We start from the raw sequence: 13,837 nt of genomic DNA on the forward strand, positions 1-13,837 counted from the left end.
AAGGCAAACATTCCAGTGTGTTTAATGTGAATATTTGTTTTTCTCTGATATGTAGTGTTTTGTGTGTGTGTACTTTTAATTTACATAAATGCTGTCGTTCTACACCTCATCCTGCTTCTAAAGTTTTTCCCCTCGGCACTATGCTTTTAAGAGATCCACCTGGGTTGCCATGTGCTCATCTGGTCCCTTGCTTTGACTGCCGTATGGTGCCACATGGTGTCATTGCCCACGTGTGACCCGCCCTGTCTCCCCCCTGCAGGTGAACATTCACATGCCTGTCCTCTCATGGACCTGGGCGAGTGAGCCTTTCTCTGGGACACATACTCGGGGCTAGTGGTGCGGGGTCATCAGTTATGCCTTTCCTTACTGAGACACAGTAGTGCCAGATTGTGCCCCAGAGTGCCTGCGAAATCTGCGCTCCCACCAGCGGCTCCACCAACACCTGGCATTACCTAGCTTTTTAGTGTCCGCAAGTCAGATGGGCGTAAAGCGACATCTCGTGTTGTTTTAATTTGCATTTCTCTGATAACTAGTGAGTGAGCATCTCTTCCTGTGCCTGTTAGCCTTTTGGGTTTGTTCTTTTGGAAATTGCTTGGATCCCTTTCCCTATATTTCTCTAGGATGGAGAGTCCTCAATTTTCTCTCATGTCTTCTCCATTGCGTGTCCTCTTGTGCCCCTGGCCTGCTGCCCCCCACCCGAGTGAGGCCCCTGATGTGACACATCATCACGGTCCATCTCCCCCACCCTACTCCTTTGCAGGATGGAGGAGCATGAGAACTGGGCGCCGTCCTTGGGGACGTGTTTGTTGACCGATGGGGTGGAGGGAGATTTCAGTACAGAGAACAGGCAGAAATGGAACCGCAGGTCAGAACGAAACCTCTCCCATTCTTGGTCTACCCGCAGCAGATCTGTCCTGCAAAACTCAGCTGCATTCGCTGGCCTCCAGGAAGCCTTCCCCCGCTCCACCAGCCTTCCCTGCCATGCCTCCTCTGATGGACAGCCTCCTCCCTTGCAGTCACGGGGGTTCAGCGAAAGGAGATGCCGCCATATGAAACCCAGGGTCACACTGTTGGCCATGATGCCCAACTGCCCAGCACCCTCCTGGTCAGACTAATGTCAAGGTGTGGCCACAGTCTAAAAACCCTATCAGGCATTTTTTCCTTTAGTCTCAGATCATAAAGGTAATTCATACTTATTGCAGGGCATTTGGGAAACATAGAAGGGAATAAAAAAGAAAATAAAGGGGCTGTCCTGGTTGCGCAGTGTGCATGCTCCATTCCAGCAGCCTGGGGTTCGCAGGTTCGGATCCCGGGTGTGACCCTATGCACCGCTTGTCAGACCATGCTGTGGCAGGCATCCCGCATATAAAGTAGAGGAAGATGGGCATGGATGTTAGCAGAGGGCCAATCTTCCTCAGCAAAAAGAGGAAGATTGGCAATGGATGTCAGTTCAGGGCTAATCTCCAACAGCAAAAAAGAAAAGAAGAGAAAAATCAGCCATAATCTCATTACCCAAAGACAACCACCATTGATATTTTGTATATTTCCTGAAAGATTTTTTCCTCTGCATTTTTGAAACACTTTGAGATCATACTGTATTTATAAATTTGTATTTTGTTTCTTATGCTTAAAATTTACACAATGTAAAAATGACCAAAAAGCACATGAAAAGATGTTCAGTATCATCAATCATTGGGAAAACACAAATCCAAACCATAATGAGATTCCATTTCACACCCACTAGGATGGCTAAAATGAAAAAAATAGACAATAACAAGTTTGACAAGGATGTGGAGAAACTGAGACTCTCAGACATTGCTGGTGGGAATGTAAAATGGTGCAGTTGCTTTGGCAAAAGTCTGGCAGTTCCTTAAAAAGTCCAACATTGAGTTACCATATAATCCAGCAAATCCAGTCCTAGGTATACAACCAAGAGAATTGAAAACTTATGTCTATATAAAAACTTGTACAGGGGCTGGCCCAGTGGCCTAGTGGTTAAGTTCACATGCTCCGCTTTGGAGGCCCAGGGTTGGTGGGTTCGGATCCTGGGCACGGATCTACACACTACATGCTGTGGCGGTGTCCCACAGGCAAAGTGGAGGAAGATGGGCACGGATGTTAGCCCAGGGCCAACCTTCCTCACCAAAAACGAACCAACCAACCAAACAAAAAACTTGTACATGAATATTCATAGCAGCATTATTCATAATTGCCAAAAGATGGAAACAACTCAAATGTCCATCAATTAGTGAATGGAAAAACAAAATGAAATATATCCATACGATGGAATATTATTCAACAATAAAAAAGAATGAAGTACTGATACACGCTACAACGTGGATGAACCTTGAAAACATACTAAGTGAAAGAAGCCAGACACAAAAGGCCACATACTGTATGATTCTGTATATATGAAATGTCCAGAACAGGCAAATCCATAGATACAGAAAGTGGCTTGGAAGTTTCCATGGGCTGGGGGGAGAGGGAAATGGGGCCTGATTGCTGACGGTTTGGGGTTTCTTTTAGAGGTGATAAAATGTTCTAAAATTAGATAGTGGTGATGATTGCACACTGTGAATATACTAAAAACCACTGAATTGTACAATTTAAAAGGGTAAAATTTATGACATGTGAAGTATATCTCAATAAAGTTGTTATTAAAAAATAGTAAATGGATGGTGGCTGCAGAACACTTGCAAAACTTTTTTCTGTTACTTAACTTGTAAAATCTATCTAATCTTTATTTAGCCAATAATTATTTAACGAATCTTCTGTTGAAGGTTGCTCCCAATTTTTCAATAAATAGTTGTGATGACAAACTTCTTGCATACAGTATATTCTTCACGTACACCTCAAAAAGATAAAAACTTCAGAATAAACTCCTAGACCTAGAATTTTTGAGCCAAGGCAATGCACATGAGAAGTCTTTTAATTCTTATTGGCAAATTGCCTCCCAGAAAAGCCGGTCCAGCGTATTCTTGCACAAGCAGTGTGAGTGTGATGGTTTCTCTGCATCATTATTATTATTAATAACATCTTTGTCAGCCTAGTAACGAGCGGCCTCTCAGGGTTTTACCTGCTGTTAGTAGTGGTGTTAGCGGTTAGTGTTGGCAGTTAGTTAGGGTTAGTCTTAGTGGTTGGTCAGCAGTTCGCGTTGGCAGTCAGTTTGCGGTGGCAGCAGTAGCTCGCTCCGTGAATCGCCCGTCCCTTCCCTAGAGGTTTCCTCTGTGGCCAGAAGTCTACTCCTTGCTGCCTTCCAGTTTCAATGGGAGCCTCAAATTCCCACCACTTTTCTAGGCTGTTCCACTGCAAGGACCCCTGGACTGGGGCTATACCGAGGGTTCCTGGGCAGATCCTTTGACTGGCCAACCCTTCCCCTCTGAGGGCCTCAGCATCCCCACCTGTACCGGGAAGGAGTAGGTCATTGGGTGACGTCTGCGAGCTCTTCAGAAGGGGCGTTGGACTGCAGGCGGTGTGAGTTGAGATGTGCACTGCTCCTCTTGGCCACCAGGTGGCAGAATAATTGCAGCCAAGAGCCTTAGCTGGGCTGACCCTGCCCTCTGGATGAGACCCTAAGTCTGGAGAGGGACACAGGGCTGCGGAGGCCTGGCGTAGGGCACAGTGGAAGAAAGGGCTTCTGGTCTGGTCAGCACAGGAGGTCAGGACATTCCTGGAGGAGAGGGGGAATGGGACACCCCCAAACCCCTCCAGACCCCAGTCTTGAAGAGGAAGAAGTGGATAAGAAGAGTGAGAACTGAAGAGACAGGGAACTGGTGTTCATTGGAGACTCTCTACAGGGCTCAGACCAGAAGGGGGTTTCCCTGGGTCCCTGGTTTTGTGCAGGAAAAGCAGAATTTCCCATCATCCACTGCAGCATCTTCCTTCCAGCCAGCCTCTCCTCAGGTCCTGAAAGGAGGTTTCCTAAAGGGAAGAAAGAAACTCGACTTCCCTCCTGCTGTGGCCAGCCTGGGCTCCTCCACACTGTAGGGAGGAGGAGGGGAGGATAAAACTGAGGGGCCCATGCCCTGTCCCTGAGGGAGCCCCCAGGGGACCCCTGTGGCGAACTCCCCACTCCACCACTTTTGGTCCCAGACACAGCTGCTCACACCAGTAACACTGGGGACGGAATGCCGGACACACCACGAGGCTGCCCTGAAAAGCCAAACTCCACCGCCACGCTTGCCAAAACCCCAATTCCACCAGGCGCTGGCTTTCCCTTGTTGCTCTCTTCTAAACCTGAGTCTCACAGGGCTACTGCAGACGGCACGGCCTTGGTCCCGACCCTGCCTGCTACCCTCACGAGGGGCTGGGAGAGCCAGTGCTGACTTCTGCCTTGGCGAGGGCCCGCATACTGTGACAAGTTCCTCAGACATAGGAAGGGCATTCAGAATATGCTGGCCGGCCACAGACACGACAGATGTCCCGTACAGGGAGACAATCATGCCACTCAAAGAAGTGCAAAATAATCATGGTGATAGGTTTACAAAGGAGGAGTAGGCTGCCAAAAGAGCAACGTCTGGAAGACCAGCTCTAGTCTGGGGGGGGGGGGAAGCAGTGGAAGGAAGTGACATCTAATTTGAGATTAGAACCAAGATTATGAGTTGACCTGGTAAAGAAGTGGATAAAAATCCCAGGTAGAGGAAACAGCATGTGCAAAGGCCCTGAGGCAGGAAGGAGCTTGGCATTTGGGGGGAACTGAAAGTCAGCTGCTGTGGCTGGATTGTGGTGAGAAAAGGGGAGGCCTGAGAGGAGGGTGGGGGCCAGCAGCACCCAGATCACGCAGGGGTGAGAAAGCCATGCTAAGGAGGTTTCATCCCAAGAATTGTTGGAAGTGTGTGTTTTTAAAGCTTGTGTTTTTAAAATGATCCCTCTGACTGCTGTGTGAAGACTGAGTTTCAGGCAGACACCTCCCCTGGAAGCAGGGAGACTGAAATGGAGGCTTGGCTGTGGGGCTGGTGGTAGGACAGACTAGGACAGATTCAAAGACGTCTGACTGAGGGGTGAGTTAGTAAGTGAGAGGAAGAGAAGGGAGGTCTCTAGGAAGGGTCCTGGAATGGGCGGGGGTGGAGAGGGGCACGTTTTAGGGGGGAGAGCAGGAGCTCAGTGTGGGCGCAAGTGAGGCGTGCGGTTGGATGCCGAGGAGCAGGCTGGGGCTGAGAGGAGAGGCCTGGGTTAGAAGTGGGAGTTGTGAGTTCTCAGAGTATGGATGCTGTTCCCCCACTGCGGGTGAGATGGGGAGTGAGACAGGAAGCCCGGAGGGACCGGAACGTTCCCAAGTCCGATGGAGGAGCAGGACCCTCCAGAGGGGGACCAGCCAGAGAGGTAGGGGAAGTCCAGACGAAGGTGGGACCATGGGAGCCAAACCAAGAGTGGTACTGGGGGGAGGGCCTGGCGGACGGTGAGCGCTGCCCCGCGGCCTGTAACTCAGGCTTGCAGAGCGGCCCCTGCACTCGGCAGCAGAGCTCCCAGCGAGAGCAGCTGTGGCAGAAGGTGGATGCAGGAGCCAGGCTAGAGGGCTCTGAAAGCCAGAGGGCTGTGAGAGCAGGGGCAGGACGCGTAAACACACCCTGACTGCGGCCAGTCTGCGAGGGGGAGAGGAGACGAAAGGGTGTCGGGAGGGGAGTGTGGGCTCCGATGGGGAGAGGTTTTGCTTTGATGTAAGAGGGCAACCTGGATAAATGCTAATGAGATGGATGTGGGGGTCACTGAAGGATGGGGGGGCAAGTCATGGAGGGAGGCCACCGAGAGGGTGACCCAGAGAATGGGAAGGTGGGGGCACCTTGGCCGGGGAAAGCGGTCTCTGCCCCAGGGCGTGGCGGCAGATGCAGGGGGGTGTGGGGCGGGGGTGGGCAGGTGCGTAAGGCCGCTGCTGGCTCCGTCATTCACCGTGAAGGCAAGGGTGTCTGCCGGGCGTGGGAGCGGAGAGTGGGTGGGGGTCTTGAGGAGAACGGAGAAGGTTGGAAATAGCAGTGGCAGAAGGTGGGAGCAGAAATATGGTGAAATGGTCAGGCGGTGTCGTCGCCCCAGCAACCCCCCCCCCAAGTGTGCATTTGGAGTGACCCCTGTTTCCCTGTGGGGAGAGTCTGGCACAGAGAAGGCCAAGTTGAGCTTATTCAGGCTGGGGTTTTGTCCAGAAGACAGAGGCTCTGGAGACTTCCTCGTACTTGCAAATGAGAGCTTGCGCTGCTGACTGTGGGATCTAGGCCAGAGGGGCGGCTGGAAGGGGTGGGGGTATGGAAGTGTCAGGCATTTGGGTGGGGTGTTGAGGAAGAAGCCTGGAAGGATGGGCAAGGAGGGTCAGAGGGATGTGTGTTGCTGCTGGTGTGGTTTCTAGCCATGGCATGGGCTCTGGGCTGGAGCGGGAGGGGGAGGCTCCTGGGAGTCCAGGGGAGAAGGGGAGGAAGGGACAGCACGGCATTGGCCTGGGCATTGTGGTCACCCAGGCTGAGGGCTGGGCTTGATGGGAAAGGAGGACTTGGAGCCGGAGTCTCCAGTGGTGGGACACGCCTGCCAAAGGCTGGTGATTGCAAAGAGGGGCTCAGGCAGGGGTGGGGTGGCGCCGATGAGGAGAACAGGGCAAGCTGGAGGAGGATGCAAGACAAGGCCGCAGGTGGGGAGGACCCCGGGCAGGCAGCAGGGGGTCATGGGAAGACCCAGCACTCACCCTGCCCTCTGGAACCCAGCAATCCCGTCATGGCCTCACCCTCCAAACTTTGGGGCTGCCAGGGGCCCGAGCCCTGGAACCGTTAGGAACCTTTCAGACCTTCCAGAGCCAGGCTTTGGAAACCAGTGAGAAATTACAAACCACAGATGTTCTGACAGTCTGTTCTCTCTCTCTCTCATCTGTATGAATCTCTTTGTGTGGATATTTCTCTTCTGGCGTTCCCCCACTCTGTGTCTCCCTCTGTGTCTCTCTCTCTGTCTCTCTCTCTCTCTCTGTCTCTGTTTCTATCTCTCTCTGTTTCTCTGTCCCTGTCTCTCTATTTCTCTGTTTCTATCTGTGTCTCTGTCTTTCTCTCTGTCTCTTTCTTTCTCTTTATGGGGCCCTAGCTTCCAGCTGTGGGAAGTGACAGAACAGCCCATCAGGCAGCTGGCCTGTCTCTATGATACTAGACATCTGGGGCCTGGGGCAGGCTGGAGGTGCTGGAGCTTTTCACTTGCATCCAGATGGCCGGCTACTCCCATCTGTCAGAATTCTCCTCTGTAGTTCCCTCTGCCCATCCCCCACAACCGTGTCTCTTTCTCTTTCCCCCTCGTCTTCCCTCCAGACCCATAGGGCCATTCTAACCCATGCGTCCCTTCCAGAGACAGGGTGCTGTGTGTGTGTATTGGGGGGGTCTGGGGGATGACAGATGGGACGACATAACCCAAGTTCACAGACCCTCCCTGTGGGCGTCCCCAGGAGCAGGTCAGGCTGGCAGGCAGGATGCAGTTGATGGGCAGGCAGTTTCCCTGCCTCAGAGGCGTTGCATAAGCAGTCGCAGCCCTGCACACATTCCCATGGTTACAGGGCTGGGAAAGGCTGGCAGTGGTGGCATCGCCATGGCACCGGCATGGCCCACAGCTCAGTGGGTGTGGCACTGGCACGGAGCAGCTCTGGGCTCTCACTGGACAGATCTCCGCCAGGCGGGGCCCCTCCAGGGCATCCGGCAGCCTGTGGAGCCAGGTGGGAGGCAAACAGCCCTGGGCCAGCCTCTGGGGAAGGCTGCAGGGCCCCCTCAGCCTCTCAGCCCAGCGGCCGGAGCCCTGTGGGGCATGGGGTGGCCCTGGGAGCTAACGCCTCACACGCCACCTAACTCGGCACTGGCAAACCTGACTCGGCCCACAGCCCGAGTCCTCTCTGCAGCCCCTTCCTCAGTCTGAGCGTGGGCCCAACTGGAGTCCTAATGCAGCACAGCCTCAGCCCTCAACCTGAGCCCTGAGGAATCTTGACCTTGACCTTGGCCTCAGCTGTCATGTTCTGGTATCCTGCACCCTCTCCCACTAGGGCTGTGCCCTGGGGGTCTCACAGAGTGGAGGGGAAGAGCAGGAGACCTAAGCCCCACTCTGGGGATGGACATGCATGCTGAGAACAGAGGCCTGTGGGACTCAGGCCAGCAGAGCTGCGGGGGTTCAAACGTCAGAGGTCAGCTGGGGGTCAGGGCAGTCAGAGAAGTCCTCCTGGGAGAAGTGTGGTGTGTTGGGCCCGCAAGCATGAGTAAGATTTGAAGAAGGGAGAGATCCTGGGAGGAGGAACAGCTGACATGAAGGTGGGGGCTCCCAGAGCACACGACCTGTTTGATTGAGTTAGATCTTTCAAAAAGAGAACATCCGTGTGTGTAGCGGTTTCTCCGGGTTTAGCCCTGCATTGCTCGACCACAGGAAGTGTCCCGGAGGATGGGGTGGGGGAAGGTCAGCAAGGCCCAGTGAAATCTCAGAGGGAGACTTGCCGAGGCCCTGACACAGCCTCGGCGGGAAGATCTTCTCACAGGGCACACGTGAGACTCACACGCGTGTGTCCCCACCGACCCCAGACCCCTGATCCAGCTGCCTCCTCGACAGTTCTGCATGGGTGCCTGGGGCATCTCCCACCTGGCAGGGCCGCAGGCCAGTTCCTCCTGCTGGGCTCCCAGTTCTGTGAGTGTCAACCCCACCTGCCCAGCAGTTCCCACGGCATCCCAGGAGTAGTTCCTGAATCTCCAACAGGAGATTCTGAAGCCTCAGCCACCCTGCTGTGTCCTGAATCCATCTTCTTGTCACCACATCCCTGCTACAACCCCAGGGCTCCTGCCACAGACCCATCACTGTTGCTCTGTTGGCCCGTACAGGACACGGCCCACTGGCAGGAATAAAGCTGATCCTGGCGCTGCCTGCTTTCCAACTTGACTTGGAAAAAAGAATTCAAGTTCCCTTCTGCAGCCTGCAAGGCCCTGTGTGGCCTGGACTGGCCCACCTCCCCATCCTCATCTTCCGCCCTCCTCCCCCGTGCTTAGCCCTGGCCACACTCACCTTCTCAGGTCCCCAGAGCCCTGAGCCCGTGCCAGTCTCAGCACAACTGTTGCTGGACACTTCCCCCAGCACCTCCCAGGGCTGCTATCTTCCACTTGGTCCCGATTCAGCACAATGTCACCTCCTCAGAGAGGCCTGTCCTGACCACCACACTGTCATGTTGCATTTCCTTGTTTCATATTCTTCATGGCACTTAGCAGTAACTGCAGTCGGTTCTTGTGACTCACGGTAGTTATGTTCTATAAAGTCGCCGTGAACACTGAGTTAGCAGTTACAGAAGCACAGCTCCTGGAGAGATGCAGGGTTAGGCTCCTGAGAGCCTCTAGTCACAGCATTTTGTCAACTGATCAATACATAACCTTGTTTTCTATGTGGTTCTCTTTATAGATGCCTTATTTGATATGTGTCATTGATTCTTTAACATTGAGCTCACCGCCAACAGCACTGTAACTCGTGATGGACAGACACTTCTCTAGCACACGATTTTCTCCCTAAGGACATCACAGCCTCCCTGCTCTTAGGAACACTACACAGCACTACGCTTGGGGGCCCTTCTAAACAGCAAAATCACCACCGAAAAGCACAAAAAAGTGAAAAACGTGGCACTGAATGGACTGTGAAAAGGACACTTGTTTCCAGTCTGAGAGCTGACAGAGGAGGGCAGAGTGTGGCCTCGCTGGACCTCGGCTGGGAACGTGTGCAACAGGCCACCAGGTTCTTCTACACTCTGCGTGTGTCCCAGAAGGACTGTGGAAGCACTTTGAGTGGTGACGTTGGGTTACAAATAAGTGTGAGCTAGCAGGCAAAGGCACAAGTGTGGAACCTGCAAATAATGAGGACCAACTGCAGGTCATGAGATGTTTTCACGTTTATTGTTGGGATCCCCTTTGTCTTATTCACTGCTGTGTCCCCAGACCCAGCAGGGTCAAGGTCAAGATTCAGCGTAGATGTCTAATGAATATTTATCGGCTGACGGACCTGCCTCACATCCACACACTCGCACACACCCACACACGCACACACCTCTCAGAGCAGAAGAGATGGGGCATCTCTTTCTGGTGCTCCTCCCTTGGGCACCACAGAGAGGAGAGAGGTAGGAGAGAGAAGGAAGATTCTGGAAGGAGGGGGTAGGTAAGGGTCCTTGTCCTAAAACCTTCCCTATCGCTGTCCTCCTCTCCTACTGTCAGACCTGTCCTCCATCGCAGGGAAGGCTGTGTGTGCACGTGTGTCGTTTAAACCCTCGCCTGTAGGAATTGGCTTGGGCACATACAGTGTGTACACAGCCTGGCTGCGGTCCCCTGGTCCGGGTCCTGGAAGAACGGTACATGTGCGCACACGCAAGCGCTGTGTCCTCTCGTGTGCAGGCACGTGTGTGAGCATGTGCTCCAGCCCTGCCCTGACGAGGCCTGCGGCTTCCTAGCAGCTGCAGTGCTCGCTGTGCTGACAGGGCCTGTAATCACGGGAAATTACCGAGCCCAGAACTAAAATTAAGGCTGCTGCCGCTGCCACGAGACCTGTTTACAAAGCCCAGCGCCCGGAAGAGCCTGGGGGGGGGGTGGGAAGGCTGTGCCGGGAGCCGCGACTTCTGGGGAGGACAGGGGTGGGGCCTGGGCAGAGAGGCCACTGAGGGAGGAGGAGAGCCTCTTGTATTTGTCATGCACCTATGAAGTGTCAAGCGCTGTGTTAGTTAATTCCACTCTTCATTTGATTTAATCCTCGCAGCAGCCCTGTAAGGAGGGACCGGCCCAATTGTCCCGACCCCCGACCTGGCCTCACAGAGGTGCAGTAACGAGCGTCAGCTCAGGAAGCTTGTAAATAGCAGAGCTGGGGTCTGAATGCAGGGCTGGCAGACTCCAGGGCCAGGAACGCGGGGCCTGGATAGGGGAGCCCCGGGGCAAAGTGGGAACGGGTCCCACGAGAGGTTTGATTCTCTGGTTTTCAGTATTTGGCATTTGGTGTAGGGAACACCAGAAAGAAGCCCCTGCATCGATAAATACTACCCCCCGCCCCCCGCCTGTCACATGGTGGGTAGCACACCCATTAACACTTTGGGGTGAAGGTGGCCCTGTGCAAATGCACACATCCCCCCGGGGAAGAAACATGAGTGAACTGAGCGCCTTAACAGCGAGTCTTTGGGACCTGTTCAGGTGCAGGGTGGCCCCTTCCCCAAGCACAACCCCCGACATCGTGGGCTCCGGTTTACTCCGTGCTCATGGGGGGTCTGAGGGGACACAGTGGAAAGCTGCACCCAGGCCCAGACTTGGATTCCCAGCTGGGGATGTTTTCTTGCACCCTGTGGCCCTGAGCAGGCCCCCAGCCCCAGAAGGACCTGAGATGCTGAGAACTAGCCTCCTCCCCACCCCGCGCCAGTGAGCGGATTATTAGTGAACAATGCGGGGTGGATGGTGTCTGTCAAGGGGCATCAGGCAGGGCGTGAGTTTCTGTGGCGGGAACTCCCTCTGCAGAGGGCAGCAGCAGGGTGGATACTCATCCACACGTTCAGGGCTGGGCTCTCTGGGCAAGCAGCAGCCCTCCCACCCCGACCAGTCTCAGGGACAACCTGACTCATTGACGTGGGGGCCGTACAGAAAGAAAGCTCGACCCAGAGGCCCCATATAGTGTATGTTGGCACCCAACCTGGCTGGCCTTCAGCCAGAAGTGCCTTCATCTGACTGAGCAATAAAAATAATAATAGTGCCCAAGACTGTTCTGGGCAACACATGCGCACTCCACAGACAACCCTTTGAGGAACCATCATCCCCATTTTACGGATGAGGAAACTGAGGCACAGAAAGGTTAAATGGTTTGTCCATGGCCGTATAGCTGGGAGGTAATGGAGGCAGGATATGGACCCTGGCAGCTTAACAGTAAAGACTCTGTGCTAACCACTAGGCTATATTGCCTCTCTCGGGTCCCCAAGGTCCCTTGGTCCTTCCCAGGCCAGATACACACAGTGCAGGCTGTCTGGTGAGCGGCCATCTGGTCTCTGCCTGAATACAATCCTCTGCGGTCCCCTGAGGGCAGCTGTGCTGGGCTGAAGAGCCCTCCTGGAGATGCTCTGAAGCAGCCTCTCGGGAGCGTCTACCTCCTGGGTCTCCTTGCCAGGCCTCTTGCTGGCCCTGGGAAGACCTGAAGAGGACAGTCACATGACTCTGGACATGCTCACCCGCCAGCCCACACATCCTTGAACCGTTCTCAAAAGGGCAGGAATGAGCCCTCCGTAAGCCCAACTGTGGACCGTGTTCCAGCCCTGAGGCTGGCGCTTCACATTAGCTGGTTATCTTTTTTGTGTTTGGGTTGTGACCAGCATTTAATATTTTTAATGAAATGGAAGAGAATAGAAAATAGAGTGCGTAACACCTAGTGAGAGTGAGTACTGTTTCATGAAGTTTTATTTCCATTTTACATATATATGCATGTTTATGTGGAATCACAATGAAAGATGTATTTCTCCCCGTGGGTGTGGTAAAAAGTTTGAGAAAGAGTCCTACAGGTCACCTTCTCACTTTTTGTGTCCTATTTGGGTTCCTGCATCAACCCCAGCCAGCCCCGGATCTCCCATCAGGCTGAGGGGACGCAGAGGTCCCCTGGCTCCTCCCACCGCTGAGCCAAGCCCAGCTCAGGTGGGAGGGACACGCAGGGAGAGAAGTCGCCTTACTGACTGAGTGATGATGAAAGGGATCACTGTGTGATGAGCGCTCCCTGTGTGCCAGGCCCTGGGGGGAGCACTTGACTTGCATTATCTTTTAAGCCTCATGAAGTCAGTAGCACATTCTCTCCATTCTCTCCATATTCTCTCCATTCCACAGATGGGGAAATTGAGGCTCAGGGACCTTCATCTGCTTGCTCAAAATCATGCAGCTCATGCACATCATAAGTGGGTTCAAATCCATATCTGAATGGCCCTCTCCACACCTGCTTGCAGCGCTGCCTCTGGGCCCTGGGGACCCAGGTAAGCAGCCATCAGAATGTGCCCTGACCCTCCCACCCCACCTCAGTGGTCACCTCCTCCTCCTTCCTGTACCCCGAGTGTGGTGACGTCAAGTTCCTCCGAACTCCTCCCCTGAGAGCCTGTGGGATTCTGTGGGTCTAATTGGAAGCAGCTTCTTACTTCTGTGACCCCAGGGCAGGGTGAGGCTCGCTAGGGCGTGGGGAGGGGACCAGGCAAGGAGGAGAGCCTGGGCCTGACTCCGCTGAGCCCATTGAGGAATCCCGGGCCTGCACAACGGCCCAGCCCAGGCGGTCGTTTCTCCCTTTTCCTCTTCCCCACGCAACCCACAGCTGGCAGTGGAGGGCAGACGCCACAGTCCTTGTGCAGTGGAGGGCGGATTAGCCCTCTGGAGCCACCCTCCTACACAGAGCTGCTCAGAGCCCAGCAAGGCTGCCTCTCAGGCCTCTGGCTTCCCTCCCAGGGCTGGGCCTTCAAAGCTCACAGGTCCCGACCATTCCCAGCCTCTCCCTTCTCAGAGGCACAGGTATCAGAGTGAGCACTGAGTTTGGAGTTAGTCAGACTTGGGTTCATGCCAGAGCTGGATTCAGAGAAGAATACAACGGCTATTCCACCCCCAAACACTATAATTCAAAATAAATACTATTATTTGCCAAACTCTCCAGTAGCTCCTCATTTTCCTCAAAGTAAAATGCCAGAGGCCCAAGGGCCTACACAGGACTACAAAGGCCTACATGTTCTGCCTCTCTGGATTCCTCTCCTCTCTTCTTTCCTTCACTCATTTAGCTCCAGCTGTGCTGGCCTCCTTGCTGTTCCTGCCCCAGGGCCTTTGCACTTGTTCCCTCTGCCTGGAGCAGTCTTCCCTCAGATACACCCATGGCTCACTCCTTCACCTCAGTG

The sequence above is a fragment of the Ceratotherium simum genome, chromosome 1, assembly GCF_057802395.1.
Source record: "Ceratotherium simum simum isolate JZ-2026a chromosome 1, ASM5780239v1, whole genome shotgun sequence".
Taxonomy (NCBI): domain Eukaryota; kingdom Metazoa; phylum Chordata; class Mammalia; order Perissodactyla; family Rhinocerotidae; genus Ceratotherium; species Ceratotherium simum.